The 17250-nt window shown below is 38.2% G+C and overlaps 2 pseudogenes; one reads left to right on the top strand and one right to left on the bottom strand.

The window, feature by feature from the left end:
* Nucleotides 1-6190: 6190 nt before the first annotated feature.
* On the bottom strand, nt 6191-6752 carry LOC103298617 (jun dimerization protein 2-like; annotated as a pseudogene).
* A 2298-nt stretch (nt 6753-9050) lies between these two features.
* Nucleotides 9051-14972, top strand: LOC129149969 (ferritin light chain-like; annotated as a pseudogene).
* The last annotated feature ends 2278 nt before the right edge of the window (nt 14973-17250 follow it).

Raw genomic sequence — 17250 nt, 5'->3', positions numbered from 1 at the left:
GCTTTAGAATGAGATATTTATTGGAAGGTAAAATGAGATAGGCTTTCTCCTATTGGTATAGATACACTTTCGTTAATCAAAATTGGTACTGTAGTATGTAATCATCTTTATATTCATGTAATTCAATTACTGTGAATACAAAATTTGTATCAAGTAGTTTTTCAAGTCAATATACACAAACATATTGAAACATATTTTGCATATATGATTGTTAAACTCCTACCCAAGGAATTATTAATACATCCTGAGCAGCTGCTATTTCTTTTTTGAGGGAAGTGTGAGAATAAAATTTGACATGTTGCAAGCCACATGATCCAATTCAATAAGGTTGATTAATGAAAATGAGTCACTAATACCCAAATTAGTATATTATTAAAAGATATATGAATATGTATGTTGAAATGCTTAATATATTTTCAAGATTCAAAGACTTAGAATATTCTGAAAGCTGTCAATAAAAAATATTACAGTATTAAAAATTCACTTAATAAAATATTTTATAATGTTGACAATTTTATTTCCACTAAGCTTTTCACTGATTTCAAAAATATGATGTTACAACATTATTCAAACACTATAGAAAAAATAAATAAGCACTAAAACAGTCAATGTTTATTATTTTAAATCTAATTTTTAAAACTTAAGAATACATAAAAATGTACCTATTTTATTTCTAATGTTTATATATTTGATTTGAAGTTATGTTATTCTTTAATTATTAGTAAAATATTTTGTTATTTCCAATTTTCTTTTCAAATTGAGTATTAGAAATATATAAGGCAGGCATTATTTGTGAGAGTAGGCATAAAATGTGTACATCACCTGAATTTTTAAAAAATTTGAGCAATTCATTTAACTTAAAAAATATCAAAGTATTTGCATTGTATAATTTAAAAAGTATCTAGCTTTATTTTCAACTCATAATTATTTTATACTAGAGGCCCAGTGCACAAAATTCATGCACCGGGGGGTGAGGGGGTGTCCCTCAACCCAGCCTGCACCCTCTCCAATCTGGGACCCCTTGAGGGATGTTTGACTGCCCGTTTACAGGGATCGGGCCATAGGGGTGTGGCCAGCTTGGGTGAGGGGCTGAGGGCTATTTTCAGGCTGGCCACACCCCCTTCAGTGTGGGGGTCCCCACTGGGCTGCCTGGCCAGCCTGGGTGAAGGGCTGATGGCTGTTTGCAGGCTGGCTAAGCCCCCCAGTTGGGACCCTCACCACATGGGGGTGTGGCCAGCCTGGGTGATGGGCTGAGGGCTGTTTTCAGGCTGGCCACAGCCCCCGGTGATCCAAGCTCCCAGCCCCTCCTTACTTTTTTTTTTTTTTCAGCGTCTCCTTGAGCGGAGGCCAGGGCCAGCTGGAAGCAGGTATCTGGGATTTATTTATCTTCTATAATTGAAACTTTGTAGCCTTGAGCAGAGGCCAGGGCAGGCCAGGGCGGGTGGGAAGCTTGGCTTCCTCCATTGCCGGGGGGCAACCCAAGCCTCCTATTCACTCTAGCTTTATGGCCAACGCCATCTTGGTTGGGTTAATTTGCATACTCACTCTGATTGGCTGGTGGGCATAGCAGAGGTACGGTCAATATGCATGTTTCTCTTTTATTAAATAGGATACTTCAGCTATTTTATGATTAATGTATTCTTCAATTGCCTGTCACACTGAGTAACAAAATGTTGACTTTCACTGAAAAATGTTAGTATATTAGCCATTTTAAAATCTTCTTTTGAAACCTTTTTTCTAGTATTTTTCCTTTCACATGAAGAGTGTATCTTAATTTCTGTTTTATTTGTCCCTGGTTACTGATTATTACTAAAGGAAATCACAAATATTTGCTGACAGATTTCGCTATTAATTAGTTTCCCAATCTCAGGCATCCCTTCACAGATTGTTCTGGTATCTAATGTCATGTAACAAACTGCCACAGAACATGTTGTTGCTCCTAATATAGCTGTTATCAGTCTAAATTTTGTACTTAGGAACTCAGACTTTTCTCTGTATAGTTTGTTTTGTGTTTTATTTTCCTTTGCTTTTTGTGTTTGGGGTCCCTCCATGACAAATCTATGTATAGATTTTTAAAATTATTATTTCTTAAAATTCTTTGTGAAATTTGATATTGTGATATTTATATATAAATTCTGCCTAATATATTTATCTCATAATTTGATTTTAACATTTATTTAGAACTTTTTTATATCACATGCTAGAGGCCTCGTGCACAAAATTCATGCACGGGTAGGGTCCATAGGCCTGGCTGGATATCAGGGCCAATATGTGGGGTGACTGGCAGGGTGATTAGGGGGGCCCCTGCTGGCACCCGCCTTGGCTGGCCTGGGGCCTGTGGGTTGGGGACATCTCCTGCATCAGTGGTTGCCAACTGGTGGTCCACAGACCACTGGTGGTCCATGAGGTCCAAAAGGTTGGCAACCACTGTTTTAAGGAAACCTTTGGAGTAGCGGTCGCCAACTGGTGGTCCGTGGACCACTGGTGGTCTGTGAGGTCCTGCATTGAGCATCTGCCCCCTGGTGGTCAGTGCACATCATAGCAACCAGTCATTCTGCTGTTTGGTCAATTTGCACATTAGGCTTTTATTATATAGGATTATATCACACACTTTAAAAACTTTTATCTTGAATTATTTCAATTTCCATTTAGCCATTTTTATCTACTATCCTATCTAATAATAGACAAATATGCAAATTGACCATACCTCCAACACACGCACAAGCCACGCCCACCATCCAATCAGAACAAGTATGCAAATTAACCCAAACCAAGATGGCTACAGCCACAGAGAGCAAGGTTTCCTAGGTAACAGAGGAAGCCAAGCTTTCCACCTGCCCTTGCCACGCCTAAGCCTCCACTCAAGCTACAAAGTTTCAATTATAGAAGGTAAACAAATTCAAACAAATGGAGGCAGAATGGAGCTTGAGAGAGCAGGCCAGGGTTGCCGCCGGCAACAGGGGAAACAAAGCTTTCTGCACACCCTGGCCGGGCCCACCCACTTAAGGCTACAAAGTTTCAATTATAACCCCAACACAAATGGCTGCCTGCTTCAGAGGGAGCCCCAGGCTTGGCTCCACTCCAGGCTACGGTTTCAATTGTAGAAGGAAAATAAATTCCAGATACCAGGGCCTCGCTTGGGTTGCCAGGGGGCGTGGCCGGCCTGCAAACCACCACAAGCCCCTCGCTCAGGCCGCCCCACAACCCAAGGGAACCCCCACCTGATCCGGGACACCCTTCAGGGCAAACCAGCTGGCTCCCACCCATGCACCAGGCCTCTATCCTATCTAATAAAAGAGTAATATGCAGATTGATCATCACTGCAACACACAATATAGCTGCCCCCATGTGGTCAAAGATCCTGCCCCCATGTGGACACAGGATGGCCACCACAAGATGGCCAGCAGGAGAGGGCAGTTGGGAGGCACCCGACCTGCAAGGGAGGGCAGTTGGAGGTGATCAACCCTGCAGGAGAGGGCAGTTAGGAGTGACCAGGCTGGCAGAGGAGGAAAGTTGGGGGCAAACAGGCTGCCTCCATGTGGTCAAAGATCCTGCCCCCATGTGGACACAAGATGGCCACTACAAGATGGCCAGCAGGAGAGGGCAGTTGGGAGGCACCCGGCCTGCAAGGGAGGGCAGTTGAGAGGGACCAAGCCTGCAAGGGAGGGCAGTTGAGAGGGACCAAGCCTGCAAGGGAGGGCAGTTGGAGGTGATCAACCCTGCAGGAGAGGGCAGTTAGGGGTGACCAGGCCAGCAGAGGAGGGAAGTTGGGGGCAAACAGGCTGGCAGCAGAGTGGTTAGGGGGTGATAGGCTGGCAGGCAGAAGCGGTTAGGGGCAATCAGGAAGGCAGGCAGGCAAGCAGTTGGGAGCCAGCAGTCCTGGATTGTGAGAGGGATGTCCCATATTGGAGAGGGTACAGGCTGGGCTGAGGGACAACCCCCCTCCGTGCACAAATTTCGTGCACCGGGCCTCTAGTGTATTCATAATGCATTGTTAATATTTTATGTAAATTTTAATTGAACAAGATAATTCATTTTATTTTATTTAGTGTTTACTAAAGTAGACTTTTTTATATATTCAGAAAGACCTTTTAAAAATCTAATTCAATAATTTTACTAGTAAATTCTTTGCTTCTCAATTTAAAATTAAATACATGTGGGGAGAAAATTGAAGAAGATATCATAGGCCAATGTTAAGGAGCTTTTTTTCTATAATTTCTTCTAATATTTTAATGGTTTTAAATTTTACATTTAAGCCTTTAATCCATTTTGAGTTGTTTCTTGTGTATGGTGTGAGGTAAGAGTCTAATGTTATTTCTTTGCCTCTGGGACATTCAGTTTTCCCAGCACCACTTACTAAAGAGTCTTCCTTTCCCAATTGTGTATTCTAGGCACCATTGTTGAAGATCAGTTGATATGCATGTGTTTATTTCTGGGATTTCAATTTTGTTTAATTGTTCAATATGTCTGTTGATTATGAAAGTTATTGAATTTAGTCAAATGTTTTTGCTGTATCTATTGAGATTCTTAATTCTATTAATGTAGTGTATAACATTGTTTGATTTGCATATATTGAACCATTATTGTATCCCACAGATGACATGGTATATGATCCTTTTTATGTGCTTTGAATTAATTTTGCGAATATTTTGTTAACAATTTTCAATCTATGTTCATCAGGCATATGGGCTTGTAGTTTAATTTTCTTTTGGTGTCTCAGTTTGGCTTTTATATCAGTGTAATTCTGCCCTCATAAAATAAGTTCTGACGTGTCCCTTCTTCTATTTTGTAGAAGAGTGTAAGAAGGATTGGTATTATATATCTACTAGAGGCCCAGTGTATGAAAATTCATGCACTCGGGGAGTACCTCAGCCTGGCCTACACCCTCTCGCAATTCAGGACCCCTAGGGTAGGGACCCTAGGCCTGGCCTGAGATCAGGGCCTATCAAGGCTTTCCTTCCCCTGGCTTCTGGCAGATGTCCCCACCCCCATTGCTGCCACTGCTTGCCATCTGTGCAGCACTGCCCCCCTCCTCCCCTGCCACCAGTTGCCTCCCTCTGCAGGCAACAGGTGTGGGGTGTGATTGCTTGGCTGCCCTGTGCCTCTCTCTGTGGGCCAATCGCTGGCCAGTGGCCTGGGCCTCCCTCTGTGGGGTGATCGATGGCGGGGCCCCCAGATTGATCACCCTGCAGAGGGAGGCCCCGCCCACCTACTGCAGTGCCACCAGCCAAGTAGCCTGGGCCTCCCTCTTTCTTTTTTTGTTTTTTTAAGTAAGAGTGATGTTTACTGAGCATTACAGAACTGAGTACTATGAGGGTTTACCAGAATGGAAATGCACCACATCCCGCCCCTGCCACTCCCAACACCCAGAGACTACAGTACTTAGAAGTTACATGCAATGGCCATTACTGCTGAATATCAGCTCATAACAAACAAACCATAGCATGTTTATACTGTATCACATCAAGTGATTATAGAAATCCATTTATATATTGCTTGTATAAAATCTTTTTTTTTGTAAAAAATATTTTTAAAAAAGAAAGTATAAAAAACATGTGCAGTTGAAAGCCCTGCCAGGACAGCCAGTCTGTAAACATTCAGTGAGTGTGTGCTTTGGAAGGGCACCTGTGCCTCATGCCCACAGCACCTCCAGCAGGGCCGGTGAGGGTGCACCCAAGCTGCCACTCTGGGCAGGACTGAGCTGGACCATGGTGGGTGGGTACAGCAGGGCCTGGCACTGTGCCCTTCTCCAGCCTTGCATCAGGATCAGGGTCAGGGACAGGGTCAGGGCTTGCAATTTCACTCTGAGTTCCATACTCAGCCTAATTTTGATTGCAACTCATGGCTTTTCCTGGCTACTTGGGGGTCCTTTGGGTGCATGCTCTGGCAGAGAGGCCAGAGAAGTGCCCACAGCTGCCTGGTTGGCCATCTCTCTGGCCCAGAGCCTTGTCCTGACTCCTGCAAGCCTGGCCTCAGGCAGAACAGGCCCCCCTCAGGACTACTTTGGTCTCAGCGCTTGGTCCTGGGTTGCATCAGCCTGGGTTTCTTCCCCTGGTGTGGCTGATCTGAGTTTCACAAAAATGCCCGGCCGATGCTGGCTGCGCTGAGCCTCATTGAAGAATTTTTCATGTAGCAAGGAAGAGACCTCTAGCACCTTCCTCCTCCTCCTCTTCCTTCCCCCAGCCCATGGTCACTTCTTCTCCAGCGGCTCCAGCAGTGGGTTGCCTTCTGAGTCGGGGGTCTTAATGCTATTGGTTCTGACGATGCAGGTGGGGCAATGCCTGTTGAGCATCAGGATGAGCTGTTGCCACTCCTGCTTCAGCTCCTCCATCTGGGTTTTCAGCTCTGCACTCATGAGCTCCAGCCACTCAGATTCCGACTGCAGAAACTCTGTCCGTTCCTTCTTCTTGTTCTGGCATGGGGCTGCCACCACTTGCGCCCTTTCCTCCACTCCTCTTCCTCATCTAGCTCACTTTTTGCAGGTTGAGGTCTCTTGCCCAGGTTCACCTCCAGGAAGTACAAAGGGGTGATCATGGCCCCAATGTTGTGGATGTCAGTATATTTCAGCTCCTCTTAGTCAGGGCCGAGTTGGGGAGTCTGGTCAGGGGACTGAGCCCTGGCAGAGAGCCCACAGTCATGGAAGGGTCCGGGATCTGCCCAGGCATCATAGCAGGAGGAGTGGCAGTCCAGCCCTGCAGAAGCCGCGGGCAGAGGCTGTGACCCCAGGGCTTGGGCCAGGCTGCAGGTGCCATGCTTGCTCAGGAGCCGCAGTGGCACCTGCCCCACCCTGCAGTGTCCACCACCACTAGCACCTCCCTTCGCAGCCACCCAGCGTCCCTCCTGCATGCTGTGGTGGGCGACCTGGGTCTCCCTCTTTGAGGCGATGGATTGCTGGGCTCTGCCTGCCTGCCTGATTGCCCCTAACTGCTTGCCTGCCTGATCACCCCTAACCACTCACCTGCCTGCCTGATAGCCCCTAAACACTTTCTGGGGGTGGGGCCAGCCCTGGCGAGGGGCCATGTTGGTTCTGGTCTCTGGTCATTCTGGTTGTCTGCTGTTTCAGTTGCTGGGCTTTTATTATATAGGATATTTTTTAATGTTTAGAAGAATTGACTTGTAAAGCCATCTGATCCTGGCCTTTTCTTTTTTGGGAGGTATTTGATTACCAATTCAATTTCCTTACTAATTATTGGTCTGTCCTGGCCTTCTAGTTCTTCTTGACTCAGCATTAGTAGATTGAATGCTTCTAGGAATTTAGCTATGTATTCTAGATTGTCCAATTTGTGTATAATTTTTTTATATATATAAATATATATATATGAGCTATTTTAAAAATTATACACAAATATATATATATATATTTAATTTTCCATGGAATTATTTGTAATATCTCTCTTTTCCTTTCTGATTTTATTTTATTTTGTTAGTTTTCTCTTTGTTTATCTTAATTAGCTAAGGGTTTATCAACTTTGTTTATATGTTTAAATGACCAATTTTCTTTTAATGCACCTTGGTCTAGATTTCATTTGATTTATCAGATTTTTATTACTTTTGATTTTATTAATCTGGTCTATTTCCTTCTCCTGAGTTATGAAGTAATTGGTCATTTTTTAAAATAAGGTTTCCACCTCTTTTTCTTTCTCTTCTTTTTTGGCACTCCCATAATGAATATATTGGTGCATTTGATGGTTACCCATAATTTCTGTAGACTTTCTTCACCCTTTTTAATTTTTCTATCATTTTCTTCCTTAGACTAGATAATTTCAGATAACCTGTCTTTGAATTTTTTGATTCTTCTTCTTTATCAAGTCTACTTTTGAAGCTCTCTATTGATTTTTTCAGATCCGTTATTGTATTCAGCTCTAGAATTTCTATTCTTTTTTTTGTTGAATTTCTAATTTTATTCATGTATTGTTTTTCTGGTTATTTTCACATGTCTAAATTTGTTCTCTTGTACCTCACTGAGCTCCTTTAATATGATAAGTGTGAATTATTTCCCAGCATGTCCATTTATCTCTATTTCTTTAGGATCAGTTACTAAATCTTAATTTTGTTCCTTTGCTGGTTTTGTTTCCCTGATTCTGCATGATCCTTTTAGTCTTGCATCAGTGTCTGTTCATTTGAAGTAGTAGTTAGCTCTTTTAATTTTTAAATTGGCTTCAGAAGGTAAAGTCTTTCAGCAGCCTGGCTAGAGAGTCTGGGCAGGCTTGTTTCTTGAGTCTGCTGGCAGGGAAGCTAATGCTAAGGTCTGCAGGCAAGAGGGCTTTGTGTTGAGTTTCATGGCCCACTGCTGAAGTTATTGTTATTAGAGTTTTTAATTGTGGTTCTTACTTAGAACAATTGGTTATCTGAAATTTTCTTTTGGAAATTTATTAAAAGTTATATTTAAACATAGCCTAATAAAGATTTAGATACAAAGATTGCAGGGACTTTAATTGTATATATATTTTGTTTTCCATAAGTCAGTATGTATTTTCTATGATTCTTTAAAATTTTCAGATTTACTTATAAAATATCTCTTGATTTAAAAAGAAAAGTATGGATATTAACATTACTTCTACTTAAAGATATATTCCAATGAATCTAAGAAAGAAATATATTTTCTTTAAATAGAAGTTCAATTATAAAAACAAAAAATATCCGCTCTTTATGTTTGCAGGCTTAAATACTAAGTTTAAACAAAATGCAATTCTATATGTTGCATTGCTATGATAATTTAATTATAATCAAATAATTAAATATAATAAAAATGTATATTTTTAAATTCATACAACTTCTAAATAGTTCTTAAAGAAAGAAATGAAAAACAAATTTCAAGCTAAGTGATTATTTTCATATGAATTATTACATTTCAGATATTCAGAGGTGATATTTATCTCTTATTGTTTAGTGTGTTATAGCATACTAGAGGCCCATGCAAGAATTTGTGCATGAGTGGGGTCTGGCCGGCCCATCCCAATGGGGGCCGATTGGGCCAGGCCGGCAGGGGGGAGTGGACTCAGGAGGTTTGCCAGTGGGCCCAGCCCCCAATTGGGGTGGGGGGGCCGATCATGGGTGGGGCTAGCCAGGGGGAGGAGATGCAGGTGGTTGTGGCCACAGTATGCATCATAGCAACCGGTCATTCCAATCATTCCAGTCATTCCATAGTTCTAGTTGCTTGGCTTTCATATATATAGACTAGAGGCCTGTTGCATGAAGATTTGTGCAACAGGCCTTCCTTCCCCTGGCTGCCGGCACTGGTTTTCCTCCGGCACCCAGGACCTAGGCTGCAGCAGAGCCAAGCCTTCAGCCTTCAGGCTTGGCTCCGGCCACAGGTGAGCCTTCAGTCTTCAGTCTTCAGTCTTCGCTGGGGCGGAACCTTGCATTTGCAAATTAACCCGCTATCTTTGTTGGGTTAATTTGCATACTCACTCCTGATTGGCTGGTGAGTGTCGTGGAGGTATGGTCAATTTGCATTCTTTCTCTTTTATTAGTGTAGATTGTTGATTGATTTCATGAGTTTTTATGTACTAATTATTTGCTTTAATATTTGGTTGGAAACACTAAGTAATAATAAAGTGATCTTAATGAAATAAATAAAATAAAGTGATCCCATATAAAATGTAGTTATTTTATAGTCAGAAGAAAATTTTAGAATTACAATGTGATTAAAAATTGATAGAAATTGAAATTTGTGGCAGTTAGTTCTTTAACAGTGAAGAGGTCATTCTTGGAGAGCAAATAAAAAGGCATGGCAGGAGATAACTACAAAGACATAATATCTTGAAATCAGATTGATGTAAGTAACTCTTGATCACCCACAGGCACCCCAATTATCTAGAATTATTATACCAATTAAGCACCTGTCTGTATAGTTGAGTGTTATTGTGCTCGATTTGATAAGATGGGAAAGTTCCAATTAAGAGAACTCCCTAATTAAACATGGAGTGTATAAAATAGTCTAATTACTCCAAAAATATCATTTTTTGTGTCCTACTTCTATAGAATTTTGATCCATTACTTATCATTTTTTCAGTTATGTGATATTTTATCATAGCTATTTTGTAACAGTAAAGAAAAAAATAACACTTGCAGAAATAGTCCACATATATAATCCTTTTCTATTACTACTAAACTATAGCAGTTTTTATAAGATTACATTATCTGATCATTTTTGTTTTATTCATTTTTTACTTTCCATACAACATTTTAATATGCATTTATATTTTAAACTTCTTAAAAATCATAGGTAGCCATTATATTCTGTGTAACTTCTGTGAAGTTGATGCAAGTTTGTTCGCTTAGTACAGGTTTCACTCCTGTCATACTTTACAAGTTAATTAAAACTGGTTAGATATATTGGTTAAAATTGAGATTTTCAAATGGAACTCTAAAGGGTTTTAATTATTTGGAAGAAGAGCATGCATTGTTAACTGAGTGAGATGTGTCATTAGGACAGAATGAAATTGTGTAAAGACTTGTTCCAAGCAAGCCTCTTACTCCTATCATATCAATATAAATTGAAAATTAAACTTATATTGCATAACACATTTCATCAAAATATGCCAGCTTAAAACACCAACAATTGCCCATTCTGCCTTGGCTGCTGCCAGGGCACCTGTGAAAAAGCTTGTGGAGAATGGAAGGCAAAACAAACAAACAAACAAACAAACAAATAGTCTCTGAAGTTTACCTTTGACTGCACCTACCCTGTAGAAGATGGAATCATGAATACTGCCAATTTTGAGTAGTTTCCTCTGGAGAAGATCAAAGTGACTGGGAAAACCATGACTCTCAATGAAAGGGTTTTAACAATTTAAAGGAGCGAGAGCAAGATTACTGTAATTTCTGAATTACCTTTTACTAAAAGGTATTTAAAATATCTCACCAAAAAATACTTAAAAAAAAGAATAATCTACGCGATAGGTTGCATGTAGTTGCTAACAGCAAAGATTTGAATTGTGTTACATCTAGATTAACCAAGAAAAAGAAGAGGAGAAAGATGAAGATTATCTGGAATATTTTGAATGAATCTCTGAATAAAATTTAGGAACCCAAAAAACAACCCACCCCCTACCCCACCCCCCAAAATAAACCCCACCAGTAATTATTTATTGTGGGTTGGAAATGTCAGTATTGGTTACTGGGATGTTCTAGGTAGAGTTCTCCATGAGACTACAGTAGATATCAGCTGGGCTGCAGTTTTCTTAAGGCATTTATGCATCTGGGGAATTAGTTTCCACAGAAGTCACACAAGAGTAACATGACCTGCTTGGAAAGCTGGTGTTGTCAGTTAGCTGGAAGCCCTGTTTCTTCTTTATGTGGGATTCTTTATGAGGCTAATTGAGTGTCATCTCATCATGAAAGCTAGCAATCACTAGAGCAAGAGATTCAAACAAACTGGAAGTTTCAATGTTTTAATGACCTAGCCTCCTATTACATTGATCACATAGAGACAGCCAGCCTGGACAGTGGACAAGACTGCACTGAGGCATCACTAGGTAAGGCAATCATTATTGTAACCATATTGGAGGCTGGTTATCTCAATAGCTTAATGATACCAGCCCAAATTCTTTTGCCGGATTGTCAAGGTTCAGTTTCCAATTCTGTCATTGTTTGTGTGACTTTCAACAACATACTTAACTTCTCTACCCTGATTTTTAAATATTTTAAATAAATATTTTGAAGTAAATGATATTGTATTTTTATGAAATTTAATGAGCTGATATTTGAAAAGTGTTTTAAAAAGAGCCTGGAATACAGTAAGTTTTCTATATTTGTTTGTTATTTTTGACTTTACAGTAATATAAAAAGTAAATAATTTTATGTCATTTTCTAAAGGTAAAAGCATAAAGCTTGCCTGGACATCTCACATTCATATACTACTGTTCATCACATAATCTTTGCTTGACTATTTAAAAAAGCTATGAAATAGATTGTCTGCCATGAATAAGAGAAAAATGATCTAATAAATACATACATTTTTTATAGATGGAGAATCAAAATATATAAAAGTTAAAGCTCATTATATTATCCCTGACTTACCAACCTTGTATATTTAGCAAAACAAAAACAAAAGAATCTTAAAAACTATATTTAGAAAAGCAAATATGTTAAAATATTATAATTTTCATCACCAACATTTACATTGCCACCCTTGGAGTTCAACATGCATTATATATCATGAAAGATATTTATGAATCAAAATATTCATAGAGGTCTGAGCATGACAAAAATATAAAATCAGCAATTAATAAAACAAACCAAAAAAAAAGCAAAAGTGTGTGGTTAAGTTTAACACTCAGTTTTGAATTTCAAGTGAGGAGAGAGGGAATGGCAGAGTTTGAAATAATTTCTTGTTCATGCCTGAAATCATTTCCTGACAAAATGAAAATATGCTATAAACTGAAAATACTCTCTATAGTTTATGCTAAATGTAGATGCCTGCCAAGAATGACAATGTTAAATAAAATACTTCTTGAAATAGAACCCACTGCCATCGCTTTCCTTCGCTATTAATCTTAATTCACTGGTGAATTGGCTTAGCAAGAATCATATATTTTCATAACTATCCATAGTAATTGGAAGAAATTAGAAAAAATACAAGCCAATATAAAAGTATAACTCATAAAAATGTATGGGAGTATTTAAAACAGAAATACTGAATGAGAGTAAAATTTACATCCATTTGCATTCATAAGTTAGTAGCACCAATGACTCCAGTAAAATTGAATTCCTTGTTCCAACCATAATGAGCTATATTTTACATCAACAAATTTTGTATCTCAACATCTATCACAGAATGAGGGAACACGTTTTTCTGAATTATATTCATCCTCTGTAAATCATACAATTTATAGGTAAAATTACTGCAAATGTCTTTTTAATGATTGAGAAAAAAGTGACAACAATAATAACACTCGTGTGAACACATACAATCAACCAACATGTGCTTTCTCTTGGTGTATAGAGTGGTCTATGATTAAGACTTAACGGAGCAACATAAAAAGTGGTTTAATTAAGTACCATGTTTTCCCAAAGACACATTACAGCCACTCACATCAATTTGCCTTTTTTCTACTTTGTCCAACTCTACCCCCCAACCACCATTCTATAATATGCATCTATGTTTTGAGTTATTGAAGGCTTGTGTTTTCTAATATGTAAAACTTTGTCTAGCACAGGTCTTCATTCATAGAGGTTAGTCAACAAGTATTTATAGAATGAATCAATGTTGGGCTCCATAAAAGAATGACTCCATTAATACTGCCATCTTAAATCATTAAAAAGTATAGTGCAGTACCTGCACTTGATGAATAAATTGGTGCGTATGAAGTTTAATGTATTCATTTAACAGTGCTTTATCTTATAAAATATTTTATTTTAATAGAAAAAATGCCATGCACTACTGGTTATAAAAATTTATTTAATTTTCCTGTCAGTCATCTAACTGATTTTCATTTAAATAAATCACAAAATATAAAAATAATATGGAGTAAAAGTAATTAAAATAGAAATAATTACTTAATATAGAATGCTCTTTTTTTCAAAAAGTATTTACAGCCCTGGCTAGTATGGCTCAGTTGGTTGAGTGTCATCCCATGCACCAGGAGGTCACTGGTTCAATATATGGTCAGGGCACATGCCCAGGGTGTGGGCTCAATCCTCAGTATGGGGTGTGCTGGAGGCAGCTGCTCAATGGTTCTTTCTCATAGAAGTTCCTCTCTCTCTCTCTCTCTCTCTCTCTCTCTCTCTCTCTCTCTCTCTCTCTTTCTCTCTCTCTCTCCCTTTCTCTAACATCAATAAAAACATATTTTTTAATATGTTTTTATTGATATCAGGGAGAAAGGGAAAGGGAGAGAGAGATAGAAACATCAATGATAAGGATGGAGTCCGCAACCTGGGCACATGCCCTGATGGGGAATTGAACTCCTGGTTCATAGGTCAATGCTCAACCACTGAGCCATGCCAGCCAGGCGAAAACTTATTTTAAAAAAATAAAAAAATATTTGCAAAAATATGTTGACAAGAGACAACAGTTAACATTATATTACATATACTCAATTATACTCAATGATAACTGAAATAAACTATTAGAATATATAGCTGCCTTCTGTATTATAAGAAATGTCATAGAGCATTAATTGCTATTTATTGTTTTAACTGCTAGATTATCAGGATGCAACATGTAGTTTCAAATCTAATAAAGTCATTTGAAAATATATTACTATATTCTTATTTTGGCTAACAACATTTTATAAAACCTCATGAAACAAGTAAGTAGAATGTATCTCAGAACAATCTTATGCCGTGATGATTATTCATCAAAGAAGTAAGAGCGGTCCTGGATCTCTCAACAGTGTTTGGATGGAACAGACCCAGGGACACCCCTTCTTCCAGCCTCTGGCCACGCTCCGGCATCTTATCCAGTCACCACCTCAGAACCACCTCCGGGACCAGCCAACACACGCTGTATGTGTTGTTGTTAACTCCTTATTACCGAATTCCACCCAGGTGGAGGCTGCAGTCAACCGCCTGGCCAACCTGCAACTGTGGGCCTCCCACACCTGCCTCTCTCTGGGCTTCTATTTCCACCATGATGATGTGGCTCTGGAGGGCATGGGCCACTTCTTCCTGAAGTTGGCAGAGAAGAAGCGCGAGGGCCCTGAGCATCTCTTTGTCTTGCAGGATGTGTTGAAGCCTGCCCAAGATGAGTGGGGCAAAACTCATTCAAGCCACCCTGGCATTGATCCCAATGAACCAAGCTCTTTTTGGAGCTGCATACCCTGGGTTCTACCCACCCAGACCCTCATCTTTGTGACTTCCTGGAGAACCACTTCCGGGGTGAGGAGGTGAAACTCATCAAAAAGATGGGCGACCACCTGACTAACATCTGCAGGCTGGCCTGCCCTCAGGCTGGGCTAGGTGAGCATCTCTTCTAAAGGCTCACCCTCAAGCATGACTAGGAGCCTTTGGAGCCCAGAGGCCTTTGAGAGGCTCCTCTGCATTCCCCCAGTGTCTGGCTTTTACCTGAGCCTCTCCCGAAACTCCTAGTTATTCTTTTAACCACCCTGAAGCCCTCTCCCATGCACTGGACCAAATGAAACAATAAAGCTTTTTGCAGCAAAAAATAAAAAAAATAAGAGAATATTTTGCTTTATGCAATATTTATGTATGTAGATGATATGTATATATATATATACACATGCATATAGATATACATAATATAAATTATTTTAAGTGACAGATTTCTTTATATTTCTCATGTTCTTGGTACTGATAAAATGTAAGTGTATCAAACATATAAAAATGCATAAGAAGCAATAATCCTTGTAATAATACATTCCACAGTAAAATTTTCAAAAAGAAAAAAGCAATATATTTGAAGATTTTCAAAGTCAGCAGAGTATTTAGTAGTTATTTAGCCATGGTGATCTCATGGCTTGATTTATGCCTCAAAAATAATGATTATTTGTAATTTATCAAATGTTAAATGCTGACTTTCTGATCAAGATTTCCAATGTATATGTCAATATGTTGAGTATAAACAATTGATTTTATTTGAAGTTGCTATACAATAACTTAAAACTAGGTCCAGTTGAAATATTATAAAGGTGGAAATTAAACTATGAAGAAACAAATTAATAATGACAGAACATCAACTTAGCATATAATGCAAAGTGTGTGAATCCTGACAACTGGATCAATTATATTGATTATTTTTCTGAACACCAATAATAGCCCACAAAAAAACAAAACATACTCCAGCTTTCAAGAATGGGACGGTATCAATGGAAACATAACTAACCTGGAATTATGTTTCTTTCTTTTACAGTATAAGCTAGAAAATAGAAGACTATTTTTAGAATATTGTATCAAAAGTTCTTTTATCTAATAATAAGCTATCTGTAGTAGAAAAAATTCCCATATACCAGCCATCATTCTTGAGTCAGCAAAACTAAAACTTGCTGGATGATAAAAATTTCAAAGATATAAAAGAGATTTAAGGGAAATACTTAAATAATTGATAAATTCAATGGAAATCATATCAGGACCATATAATAATATAGTCAAGATTTATTATGTATATTTTTCCAGTCACTGCTCTATGTCTTTAATATATGATATGTATTATATTTATTACAATAATTATATGAACAAAATATTATAACTAGTTTTTTAATGAAGATAACTTCAGAAATGAAATATTTTCCTGTAACAGTGGACAGATAGCTCATAAGAAAGGTAATACAGTTACTAAACCATTAACTTTGCCTTAACGGACAGAGATTTTACGACTGTTCAGTAAGGTCCACCAACATTTAAATCTATGTATCATTATAAAACACACTGAGAAAACACAGGAGTGGTCAATGAATTAAGGACTATTTTTATACTAATCTAATATAATAAAATATAATCTCTTAACCTATAAGAGAATAATTATTTTCTTATATTTCTTAAAAATGAATAATAAGGGAAAGGAAGAAAAAAGAAACTAATTATAGCCTGACATCAGAATTATTAAACCGAACTATTGAATTTTCTTTGCAAATTAAGCATCAGTGTTATACGAATAAAACCACAAGGAAGATTGAAGCTTAGTATAGAAAGGTGCACATTGCTAAATAAATATAGGTAACGTACTAGTACTTATACATTTAAAGGTAGACATTAGTTAAATAACTGTAATGGGTGCACAAAGCAAATAATTGCCATTAAAATAAAGCAATCAGTCATGGCAATTAAAACAAATAAATTGAATCATTTTAGTAATAAAAATAGCATTGTTATGCCATTCATTGTTCTAAGAATTTTGCATTAAACCACTAGAGATCCATAATAAATTTATAAGTTGATATTTTTTGATACACTGGCTTTGCAAGTTATGAAACTGGGGCCAAAAAAGTTATGTAATGTGCTCATTTTGAGGAAAAAAAGAATCATAAATCAATCTGCTTCAATTCCTAATGCCTACTTCTTCTCAATTAGGAGACAGAATTTAGCAATATTTTTAGCAACTGCACTCAAATAAATATCTTCATGACTTCACATGGGGAAAGGTTTATTGCATAAAACAAAAATACTAACTGTAAAAATTATTCATAAGTAGATTAAAGCAAAATTGAAAGATTTCAGTTGTTAAAAAAATATGTCTCACCCTGTAAAATAACTTAAAACAAGAGAAGCTGTATACTAAGTAGAAGTCTGAAGCTAAAAATACTCATTCTAAACTCCAGCTTAAGGACAGGAACCTGAAGTCAAATCCAA

The sequence above is a fragment of the Eptesicus fuscus genome, chromosome 8, assembly GCF_027574615.1.
Source record: "Eptesicus fuscus isolate TK198812 chromosome 8, DD_ASM_mEF_20220401, whole genome shotgun sequence".
In the NCBI taxonomy this organism is placed as follows: Eukaryota; Metazoa; Chordata; class Mammalia; order Chiroptera; family Vespertilionidae; genus Eptesicus; species Eptesicus fuscus.
Note: the sequence above shows the minus strand (reverse complement) of the source record. Positions and strands in the feature narration are given on the sequence as shown.